The sequence below is a fragment of the Rhea pennata genome, chromosome 6 (genome assembly GCF_028389875.1).
Source record: "Rhea pennata isolate bPtePen1 chromosome 6, bPtePen1.pri, whole genome shotgun sequence".
Lineage (NCBI taxonomy): Eukaryota > Metazoa > Chordata > Aves > Rheiformes > Rheidae > Rhea > Rhea pennata.
In genome coordinates, this window is record NC_084668.1 from 26411178 (window position 1) to 26423788 (window position 12611).

Consider the following 12611-nt stretch of genomic DNA (forward strand, 5'->3'; position numbering starts at 1 on the left):
AGGAATCTGTCATTAAGCCACTGCAAAAAAAAAAAAATCACAAATTTCTTAGTTAACTTTCACTCTAGCTTAAGTACTGTTATCCAATTGCAGAAGAACATGTAGAGGCCCAAAGTGACCAATCTATGGTTGGATACAGCATCTTGCTCTTTTGTCCTCATCTACCACGTGCACAAGTCCTGCCAGAGAGAGTACACCTGCCAGGAAGATAGCTACTCAGCTTCCTTGGCTTTCTCCAGTAAAAAGTCAGTCGTACATACTCCCCTGATAATTGTACTCCCACCTTCGGTGCTTTGCCTGTAACACATTCAACCTGGTGCCACTTAGTCCAATGTGTGTGTTAGTGTCCTTATATACAAAAAAGGATGCACAACATACCAAACTTTACTGATTGGCAGTACCAGGTCATACTTGCACCTTATTTTCCCCACGAACTCTAGTCTTATATCAAAGTCCTACAACCCAAATCTTCTGAAATTCCAAAGCAAAACACATGAATGAGGCAAAAAAAAAAAAAAAAAAAAAAAAAAAAAAAGAGAGAGAGAGAGAGAGAGAGAGACAGACTTCACTGATTTCCTTGTTGGACAAGCCCAAGATTAACATATTCCATATGCCAAAATACTGAATGGCCAAAGAGAACAGATGAGATGTTTTTAATAAGTTAAATATCAGAAAAGTACAAGTCTTAATAGTAATCTCCTCAAAAAGCTCTTCAAAGTAGCGAATCAGAATTTTTAAAAATGCATTTTTAAAGATTTTCTAAAATAAAAATGCACTAAGTGAATTTCTTCAGACGTGTTTCACATTTTGATCATTTTCATAATCTGTTTATTTGAGACTATGAAATGGTGCTACTCCTTATCAATTTAAGAAAAATAATTAACTTACATGTGTTTTCTGCACGTATCATTCTCTCAAAGGCAATTTTCTAAAACTATTTCCTAAATCTTCAGAATTCTACCAATTTGCTGGTTTGGGACTTTTCTCACATCTTTCAAAGTATTGTATCTAAATATTCTTTTAAATCAGAGGATCCCTTTTGCATTCCTTTGTAGGAAAAAAAATGCATCTTTGCCAGATTTTACACCTCAAAAGGGGAGCATATTACATGTTTTTCTGAACTGAATACTTTTGATTTATGAGCAAGTAATAAGAGAGCAACCCAAATGGTAGAATCACAGACTGTAAGAGGAGGCAAGTGGACTGTCCAGTGCAAAATCATCTACAGTAACGGACAAGGTTGAAGTCAGCAGCGTGTTGAACGTACCCCTTCACCTTGTTTTCCTTGTTTAAATGAATCACAGGTAAGCACATTTTGTGCTCAGAGCCCTGAGGCATAGATGAAGCTTTGGGCAGCTCCTTAATTCCACCTGCCCATTCACCGACTTGCACAGACTTCTCTCAAAGTCAAATTCCCAGTCACTTCAGGCTCTAAGCAACTGCTTTGACTGCTCCCATCCTACCCCATACTAAAATATACACTTCAGTTCATAAAGACAGCCTTTTACTGTTTTTGTTTACAACTGTCCTGCTCCAGAGAAGGCATGTGCATGCTGCAGATAATCCACACTGCTCTTTCCTGAATTAAGAAGAACAAACCTGTTTGAGTGCATTTGCTTGTACAACTTTTTTTTTTTTAAAAAAATCTCATTTCTTTAAATTCCAGCAAGTGCAATCACACTGTTGCATTAATCTAATTTGGGTTTGATAAAATATCCATGGTATCTTTCTAAACTTTTGGATTTTAACTCTTACTTCTAACCTTTAAATTTTAAGCTAAAAGATACCACTTGAATTAAGCAGAGTTCATATAGGGTTTTGTTTATTTTTCTTTACCTTCATCATTCATTAACATAAAATCAGTATACTAGTTGGATATTAAGTTGGACTTTAAGAAGCAAAACTACGCAGAGACTCAGATAGTATATTGCATCTCTCACACCCCTCAGACCAAACACCCTAAATCTCCTCATACCAAAGAACAGTTGGTAATTCAAACAGCTTAAAACTCCACGAACATTTTGAGCCCTCCACTCTCCAGACACTTTGCAATCAGAGGACTTCCACACCAAATATCCTGAAAGTGTCAAGAGAAAGTAGTCAGCTATTTAATTCACTAAAGGAAATACCATTTTCTTAAACTGTTATTTCACACTAATTTCAGTAGATATATAGTTTAGCTAAGTGCGAATAAAACATGCTTGAACACAAACTAAAACCAAAATGGATGTCTTAACTGCAGTATAAAGCAAATTCCAAGACCAATACAGAGATTTTTTTCCTTTCACAGAAGTTTATATTCAATACCAGGCTGAGCTTCCTATGGGACCAGTTTTACTGTCTCAAATACTCTATGCAGAGAACCTGTTACATGAATGACAAGAGACCCCTCCAACCAAAACTAGTCTAAAGAGTCTTTGTCAAAGCACGTACTGGATGGAGAAATCAGGTTTAGTGCATAGAGCCAGGAGCGGCCTGAGTGAGGGAAGCAGCTTGTGTGTATCCTCACAGATCACTCTTGTGCACTCCCGTTTTCCACTTCCTCTGCAAGGGGCTGCACAGACAGGAGGGCCAGGGTACCTGCAATTCCATCCCTGTATCCCCAGCGGAACTACTGTGTGCTCTTCTGCAAGTAACGTTACATCATTTGTGCCCAAGTCTTCCCTTTCCCTCACCCATCAGACTATACTGTCAAAGCAAGGGTTTATAGTGTACCTTATGTTTATACACCTACCTATATGTAGGTATAGACCTACATTATCAGCAGTAGATCTAACCTGACATGAGGTATCTATACACCACCTCTGATAATATCTGAGAATCAGAACAATTAATCACAGAAGCACTGAAGAATAAAGGTCTGAAAAATAGGCCCCAGGCTAGTTCACCATCAAAATGAACAAAATTCAGAAGAATCTCCTTACACACACCCATATTACAGAGATGGCTCTAAGGTACACAAATTCAATTTTTGCTGAATATGGCACAAAGTGAACTTTTTGCACTGATGACTGCATACCAATTGCAGCACTAACAAGCAGTGTCTTCCTTGGGACATTTAAAAACATCAGAGTGCTTATTCATGACAGTCCCACATATCATCTGCCACCCCAGATGGTGACTGGTGGGATGCTGATTTTGTCCTAAGGCAGTTACCACCCACCAAGATAGTACACACGGGGCTAAACAAAAGCATGTGCCATCTGCTGTCAAGTTTATAAGACTTTTTGATACCCACTAGGCTAGTTTATTTTAGTTCAGACACACAGGTCAGGAGGCTACCACTCTCTAAACGCCCAATAAAAGAAGGGTAAGTTGTACTGTAGCAGACACGAGCTGAATCTCAAGGACAAGCTCGAATGCGCTGCCTACCTCTAACACCCTGAGAGCTGCAGAGGATTCTCACTGCGGTCAGCGGCAAAAGGCACCCACAGCTCAGAGGGCACTGCAGGGAAACTGAGACCGAGAAGCAAGATTTAGTTCTGCAGAACTTAAAGATTCCCTTGGCCTGAAGTAATTTTCCTTCTTGCTGACAGGATGTTTTTTCCCGACTCCTTTCCTTACATCTCTCTATTGTTACCATTTTGATAACTGTTCTCCATCTTACAATTTCTTTCTCAACTCCTGATCTTTTCCCACTCCCATCTCTCTGTAGACTCCTCTCTTCCCCCTCCCCATGTCCTCTCTTACTATAGAGAGAAGGAAAAGAAGAGACAAAAAGCAGAACCAGTGTGACATCATCTGCCTGCTTTACAAACCACATAACCTTCCTTTACTACTGTCATGTATCATATTCATTTATAGATGGTTAACATAGAACATAGCAATTTCACCAGTCTGGGGCTATTAGACACTTGAGCTATACAAAATAAGCCTATATATTCTTCCTCAGCCACCTCCTAAGTCTTTTTTTTTTAATTTAAAAAATAAAGATCTAAGGAAACTAAAGCAAATAGAAGGAGAAACACACACACACGCCCACATTCACCAGTGCATTTTTCCTAACATTTCTAAGCCAACAAGGATGTGAAAACTTTCAGGAGCACTGAGGCAGGCAAGTAAACCTTACCCAAGTGTAGAAGTTGCATCTGCATAGATGAAAAAAACAAAACTGCCCAAGTTCACTCCTGAAATTTAGAAATACGGCCAAGTCATCTGTAAATCATAATACCACAAAACCAGAACACTGCAGAGATGGATCACACAGGTCTGCACTGCACAGCGACGAGAGTCAGGGGTTGCAAAGGTCCCGACACCATACGAGCCTCTGCTGCTACAGCCCACGCCAACACGGCTGTGCCAGCACAGCTCCTCGGGGAAGACCCACGGCAGATGCTGAAAGGTGACACTTACTGCCAGCACAAGCGCACCATCTCCTCCAGTATTCATACCATAGGGGGCAGGAGCAGGGCAGGAGAATACCAAATACTTACCTCCAAACGGCAGCATAGAGCTTACAAAAAGGTAGAGGCCACCTAAAGATAGAAAAATCTAGAAAAGTACACGCAAAGAGACAGGTTTGTCACTCCTCTCCCCCCGACCCACGGGCAGCCAAAGGCAGTAAGGGACACAAGGTGGAGTTTCCCTGTGCTCCCTAACAGAAAGTTTCTGTAGCCTCCATTAAAAGACCGTTTGTACAACCGGCAGGCTGCGGCGTGGTTTTCGATCACACTAGCCTGCCTCCTCTACTACACAGCAAGGACACAAACAGCGATCCGGGTACCCTATTGCAGCTATGTGCTTAACACATGGCCTTATTAAATGCTCATGTAATCGTAAGGTGGACCAGAACCTGATACCAAAATGAAGTTACTTAACAAAAATGATCCAGCAAATAAAATTATACTAGTCATAGCTTGTCTTATACTGCCATCATGTAAAGAATACAATTCCGGCATCTCCTTAGGGGTATAAACACTTTTATACCTTCCATTTTACAACTTTGAATCCAAAGTCTTCACAGAAATTCATGCATACTGCTCCCATAAAAAGTGAAAATGTCATTTTGGAAAGGGATAAACTTCTGATGAAGGCAATCACACTGAAAAGTGTCTGTTAATTTCCCCTGAACAAATATAACTCCACAAAAGACAGAAATGTGAGCAGAATACATTTTTCGCACTTGAAAATGCTGAGGTGCACAACAAGAAGCTTTTACTTCAGCATTCACAGCTGAAATTACCCTTCAAAAGCCCATTTGATTCTCATGAGATATTTCTCTCTGGTCATTCACTTTTCAAAGCCTTTTGCAGCTTCAAGATTGCAGTAAAGCTGACTTTAATACCTTATTTCAGTACATTTTTTTCCCTTGTCCAAGCTGTTCAATACCTTAGAGACACTTGGTTGGTTTTCCTAAACTTTTTATTAATTATGATGAGAAATAAAAAATACTTGCAACATATCAGCTGTATCCTTCATACTATAAAACCTCCTTGTGATAAACAATTCATCTAACAGATCATCTGATTAATGAAGTGTGCCCTCTCTCTCATGATAGCTTACCTAGTTGAGCTGTGCTCAAATTATACTTTGCTGAATAGCTGGAAATCAGCAACTGAATACAACTTCTAAGACAGTTTTAAACACAAAAATGTATGAAATGCATTGTGTTAGAAGATCTAGCAGGTGGGATTTGGCTCCTGGGCTAGCATCACAAACATGACATTTTGAAACAAACACTTAGAAAGGTTCTCTTAACACAACCTAATTTATCAATCTGATGTCTCTTTTGCTTGTGAAACTCCACAAATCAATTCAGGGCTGCTAGGTCTCAAAATTTTATCTTGTAATATCAGGCATTTTTACTAAGTCAGGCTTTCTTATTTTATGCAGCCATAAAAATCCCTTGGAACTCTAGCTTTTTAAATAGCCCTCTAATCCTTGCAGACAGGACTGAAAACATGAACCCCAAAAGGCTCAGAACTAGAATGGAATTAAACAGAAACCAATTTAAATTCTCATCTAGGACTTGACACAGGTTTTTTTAAGTGTTCAGAGCTGGCAATACTTTTGGCAACTAGGCACAAGTATTGATGTTCTCTTAACTGTGCACTGCTCAAGTCCTGTATTGCTGCTGCTGTGTTTTATCACCTTAAGAACAAGAGGACTTAAAGGGCGTTCAAGTCCAGTCCCTCCTTCCCCAGGCTTTATCATCCAGCACCACTCCTCAACACATCAAGCTCCACTTTTGAATGTATTAGGTAAGACATTAGGCCCCACTATTCCCACCTGAAAGCTGCCCCAAAGTTTCAATGGCAAAAAGTAATCCAAACTATCAATTAAATGCCACCTTATTGTTTTTAAATATTTATCAGTCCTTAGCTAAGAGACACAAAAAGAAAACCCAATTTAACTGTCAACAGAAACAGACTGCCATCTGTCACAGGAAACTGCAGAGGAAAGCAACAATACTTCAGATCCCTAACAAAATATCCTAGCAAAGAAATGGATGTTAAGGACTTAATTTCCAGAACAAACTTCCAAATATATCCAGCTGAACATTTTACACTTAAGTTTTCCACCCTCAGAAAATCCTGATTTGTAGCCAAAGTCTTCTCTGGAAGTGGACTAATTTTGTCAAAATGAGGGTGGAGAGGTTCATAAATTGCATAGTAATTAAACAGCATCACAAGTACTTGTTTCAGTACCATCAAACAAACATTAAAAATGAAAAACTGAAAATTTTCAACATATCTAAATTTTAGAGAAGCAACTGTTTTGATTAAGTGTGGTTTTGGTTTGTTTGCTTCTTAAATGTATTTTTTTCTCTCTCTCCCCAAATTTAGAATAAGAATAAAAATTGAAACAGAGACATTAAGTGAAATGGAGAGTTTGGTTCCCAAACATTTCTTAGCTAACAAAGTGCCTGATTCTTCAGAGACTCTTCTTCAGCTAGGCTGATATTGCCCAACTCTCTTCAATCCTGCTTATATTTTAAAATATGACATTGGCTCAAGAGGCAGTTTGAAGTAGCAGTGATCAACAATTTTTTAAACAAATGCGCTTGTACCCTAATCCCCACTCTCCCTCTTTGACATACGAAAAATCTCTTTCATTACAAAAAAAAAAACGTAACATGGAGAAAGAAGAATGTTAATGGCTAACTTTTATTACTCGATGCATGTACAGATGCTACAGCAGACCTTCAATTGCAGTACAACTATGTCCTGATATTAATCAGCCTGGAAGATGGAGTCCAGCTCTTGGCCTCTTAAGATGTTCGAGGTTCATACCGGATCATGAAAAATTATTAGGAGAAAGTCATGGAACAGTCACCATTTACGTTCGATTAAGTTTTACATTGCATACTTGTGGCCCAACTCCTTATACAACAAAAATCCCCAGATGACTGCTTCTGAGTGAGCAAAGAATGACAGCAAGCTCAATTCTTCCATGGCATTTGCTCAACTTTGTAAATTCAAATGACCAAAAAATTTACACAGCTAATCATCTATGGATTAACCACATGCAAATTGCCAAAAGCGGTACAATGTTTCAATGTTTACTCAGTTAACACAATAAACAATCTAACAAATTACCCTGTCTTAGGGCAGACCCAAGTTCTTACACAGCTCCCTGAGAAGCATGACAAATGATGCCTCTCTCTCCCCTCTCTCATGTCTGTCCGTCTCGGAGCTCTGTGAGTCTCTCACTTTACCCTTCCGTGAAGTATTAGTAAAACTGACATGATATTAGGCAAACGTACATGCCCATACTCAACTACACAGCCTTTTATCTTCTGAGATGACACCTGTAATTTAATTACCATTTACTGGAAGTATGTTTTATTCAGGCTCTTCCTAAGAAAATTCTTGCTTTTCATGTACTAAGCAGTCTCTCTTATATTTACGAGAAAGTAAATTAAAATAAGAGACTTCACAAGCTCCAAAGTGCAAGTAGCTCACAATTTTTTTTCATGACTTTCTGAAGACATTTCAGATTGCTATAAGGTAATTGTGTTCAAGGTCTCCTTTAACATGCACTGAACAATGTCTTCTCAATCCCGCCAAGGTATTCACCAATGACTTCTGTACCACACCAAGTTTTCCAAGCTGTGTTTGAATTATACTGTATTTCCTATCTACTTATACTCACTATAATCTGTAGCTATAGTACATGAACTATCTAATGCCTGCTTCTGCCATGAAGATACACCTTATCTAGAATATCTGAATGAATCATAAGAAAAAAATGAGGAACAGTTTAATTATGCACACTTTCTAGCTATGAAGACAGACAAACTAAGATAGTAGCATTTTAACTCTTATTTTAACATTTAATGACTGCTTGGACTGTAAGTGATAACTTACCACCATTTGATCTACTCTCTTGCTGACCTTCACAAACCAAATAGGCAGGTGGATACAGAAGTTAAAATACTCTCCTCTCTTGCAGTCATTCACCTAATATAAAGAATATACACAGAAGTAAACAGAGTTCTGAGGAAGACCTAACAAAGAACAAAACTTTGCAATCATTAAAGTTCTTAGTGCAACAAAAAAATGTGGCATAGGCCCAACACTCAGGTCATTAATAAATACAGGCCACTTAACTTTTCCATTTCATATCCTAAACCATGTTACGTTATGCTGCTAAACAGCTGCCACTTGCCACTCTCACGATACCATAAATTCAGTGACAGGTGATGCAACTCCTATTTTTTTAAAAAAACATATAGATCCCTTGAGGTAAAAAACACTACAAAAATTTGTGTCGTTTATTATCAATGATAAACATCGCCCTTCTTAGATGTTAACGCTTAAGCATTCTGAAAGCACATTCACACAGGGTAAGTTTTAGGTTGCTTTTTAAAAATTACTTAACTACTCTTCACATTCCATTGATAAAAAGGGAATAAGGGAGAATATCAGCTGGTTTTCCTATATCAATTCGCACTAACATACTTCATAACACTGGAAGAAAAACACCATTGTTTCTCCTGTGTGCATAAAAATCTGAGAACTCGTTTACTGAAAGCAGGATAGGAATCTAATCAAAGAAAGCCAAATGGACTAGTTCAACTCGAGATAGGAGTAATGAATTATATTTCAAATTAATTCTTGCGTAAGAAAAATGGTTGAGAACAAATAAATCAGTGTCCTAAAACACTCTCAGAGAGTGAACTCATTTGAGATCTACAGCTGTTGTGCTTCAGAGATTTGGATTAAAATCCATCATTATCTTTCAGTTAATACTCTTTCATGGACCAATCAGCAGTCATATGGTGTTTACCAACCCTGGTCACTTAACCCACTTGAACGGCCTTTGTGCTATAATTTGTACTTCAATACAATCAGATTACTTCTAATCTAAATGATTTGTGTCCTTTATAGGACAGATAAACACTAATCCCAAGGTTCCTAAAACACTGCAAGCCTAAACACTGCCAGCAAGGCATACAGCGTTTGCAGCTTTCATAGAATATTTTATCCAAGCTGGAAAATATTTGATCTGATCATACTGGCACTACCTTTTCAATACTTGTCCCAGATTTCCTATATATAGAAAGAAGTTACATTTATCAGCCAAACAATGACAGTCAAATATACAAAATCAGCAGAAAATGTATTCTTCTACTACTACCTAAGTACTACCTGTTGATCAAATTACTTCACAGAAAAATATTCTTCAAATGCAGTCTGAGCAACGAAGAACATTTTAGAAATGCTGGTTTAGCAAGCAAGTTTACATACTGGCCCAGAGTCCCCAGTTCTCAATAAAAAGTTCTCCTCTTCAAAATGGTTTTCCAAGGATTCAACAGTTAAAAATGCCACCCAAGATGAGCTGAAGAATACAGATGAATGAGACCACTTGAAAGAAAAACTGCACCACCAGTCCAACATCTAATCACACTTAACAGTAATATACTTAGGCTTTGATCTTAGAAATCCTTCTGCACAGGTGGATCAGTAAACATGTGACAACTGCCCTAGAAGAGGGACACAAATACACTTGCATGACTGAAGTCACAGACATTAATTATCCATACTTTAAAACACACCAGAGTAAAAGGCACCAGAGCAGGTGTCTCCAAAAGAACAATCCAACAGGTCAGTAATAACCTAATGATGGCCTTACTTACGGTGCTCAACAAACACGCAAATGCCTAAGTAAATTAAGAAGTTACCAGTGCTGCCCTACTATATTCACATATATACTTTGCACATATATTTATCATAGTAAAATGAGTAAAATTACAGCTCCCTTCAAAACATATCACCCTGTAAAATATAATTGATCGTATCTCACGTTAAGCAGGGATATGTCTACTCAGTAACTGAATAAAAGATGCCCAAGGGAAAATTAAGGTTCTGGAAGATCTTAACGGCCTCCATAGCCAGTACCTTAACTGTATGCAAATCTATTTAGATTTACTTATAATACAGACAGATATTCACACACAGACCCTCTTATTTCATATTAACTAAAATTTCTTGCTAGCTGAAAACCTAAACAAGGAAGAGAACATCCTGTTTCTTCTCTAAATTCACTTAACTAATTTGCACCTTAAAATACAACCCTACAGGCAGAGCAACTCTCAATAGATGATCTTAACCTACCTTTTAGTGAAGCGTGAACAAAGAGGCATGCAGAGAATTAAGGGCAATCACCCTTCCTAAAACTCTAGTTTGCAACTGAGATAAAAGCCTGACAAGTAAACCTCCATACAAATTTGAAAGGTATGTTCACATAGCAACATAAAAAGCAGGAGTGAGATTGTATTACGAAATTTGCTGTTCTGGCAGTGAGTACTTTGAGGATTATTCTGCAAGTAGTGTGCATACTCCTTATTCTATTCTGGAAATGTCTATTTTGAGGCAAATTGTACTTTGAGCAAGATCCCTATTAGCCATTCTAGAATACACTCAAGTCTAGCAGAAATTACAACTTGGTTGAGGTCTCCCAGGAGAAGTTGCAACAATTTCAGGTGTGCCGAGAAAACTTCTACAATGCAATTCTAGAACGACAAGGCGAGCACATCACCAAATACAGTTAAGTTTAAAAGAACTGATCCATCTTTCCAAGAGTGATAGCCTTTGCTTTTCACTAGTTTCTCAAGCTCTGTCACCTACCCAAAGAAGGGTGAACAGTTTCTTGAACACTGCACTTCTGCTGTTTTAAGTGAGATCATGAAATAAGCAAAAACCGCAATCGTAAAGCTACAAGTTGTGGCTTACTGACGCTTAAAAGAATGAACAGCTCAGTGCCCAGAAGTCTGAGATACAGATACGTAACTATGATCTGTGCAGCCTGCTTCTACAATTAGGCCCACTGGGAAGCCATTTGGTCGTGCTGGGGTTTTCTCTTCCCCTGCCCCAGATATTTAACAATTCCTGAGCCAAGCGAGCCACAGGCTGCAAGTTCCAGAAGAGCCTGCAAAATTGACAAACACTGAACAAATATTTACGAATAGCAGAAAGTTATGATTTGAACAAAGGACCTGTAAATTCTACATATCCTGAAATAATTAGTGAATGAAACACTTACCAATAGCAAAACACACGTTACCCCCTGTGAATCCCAAAATACATGTGATCTCCCATTATAAGAGTAGTAACAGTCTTCATCACCAGTAAGCTCTGTAGTTAACGTATGTGGTATCATACAAACTGCAAAGATACCACACAGCTCTTTGAAGATTAACAGCAGTTAAGTCCAAACCTGACAAATGCCACAGAATAGATCTACAGATCTGCACGGATAGACCGCAACTCACAGATGTGAAACAGCAAAGGCTCTCGACTTCACAGCTCCAAAGACAGGACTACATAAGGAAGAGGACCTTCCTAGAATATGTAGGAAATGTCCATAAATCACAACTACTTCATAATTAAATGTCTTCTCCACATGCACACACAGATCCTAGAAATAAGAATATCAGTAATGTTAGCGCACACCTGAAAGAGGGTGATGACTGAGCTTAAATTATACATTGCAAAGTAAAATGGAATTTTTATGCTATTCTGAAATTTCAAATGCTTCCTCATCACCAACTACAAGAAACAGCTGCTCCAAATGGAACACAAATGATTGCTCGAGCTCAGAACAAGTTTGAGGCCTGTTCATTACTGCGATATCCTTGATCTTTCTCCTCCTCACTCCAGAACGCTTGGCATAATTTTAAGCAGCCAGACATGGTTAGACTAGTTAAATCAACCAGAATTAACTAATTTGAATTTCAGTGTTGTAGTTACGAATATCAGAACAACCATATTAAACATTTTATAGAGACAGAAATATTATAAAACTAACAGAAACATAATAATTAGAGAAACTTTTGGTATAAAAGTAACAGGACCAGCAATAATTTCTTGGTACACAAGTTACTGAGGTAGTCAAAGCAGTCATTTGAAAAACAGCTCCCCAGAAACGCATAACTAACAGAAGAAAGTGGTTGCCTGTTCAGGGTTTTTCCCCACACCACTGGAGTTAAACCACACTAGCACACTATCTCTACTGTTGAGAAAAAGTTAGAGCTAGATTTAGATTGTGTGAAACAGCTTCATTAAATTAAGTTTGAGCAAGAAAAAAGCACTTCTATTCTTACCTGTTTTTATGCTTTATGGAAGAGACACATTCCCCCCTCACTTCAACAAACTGGGTATGTGACA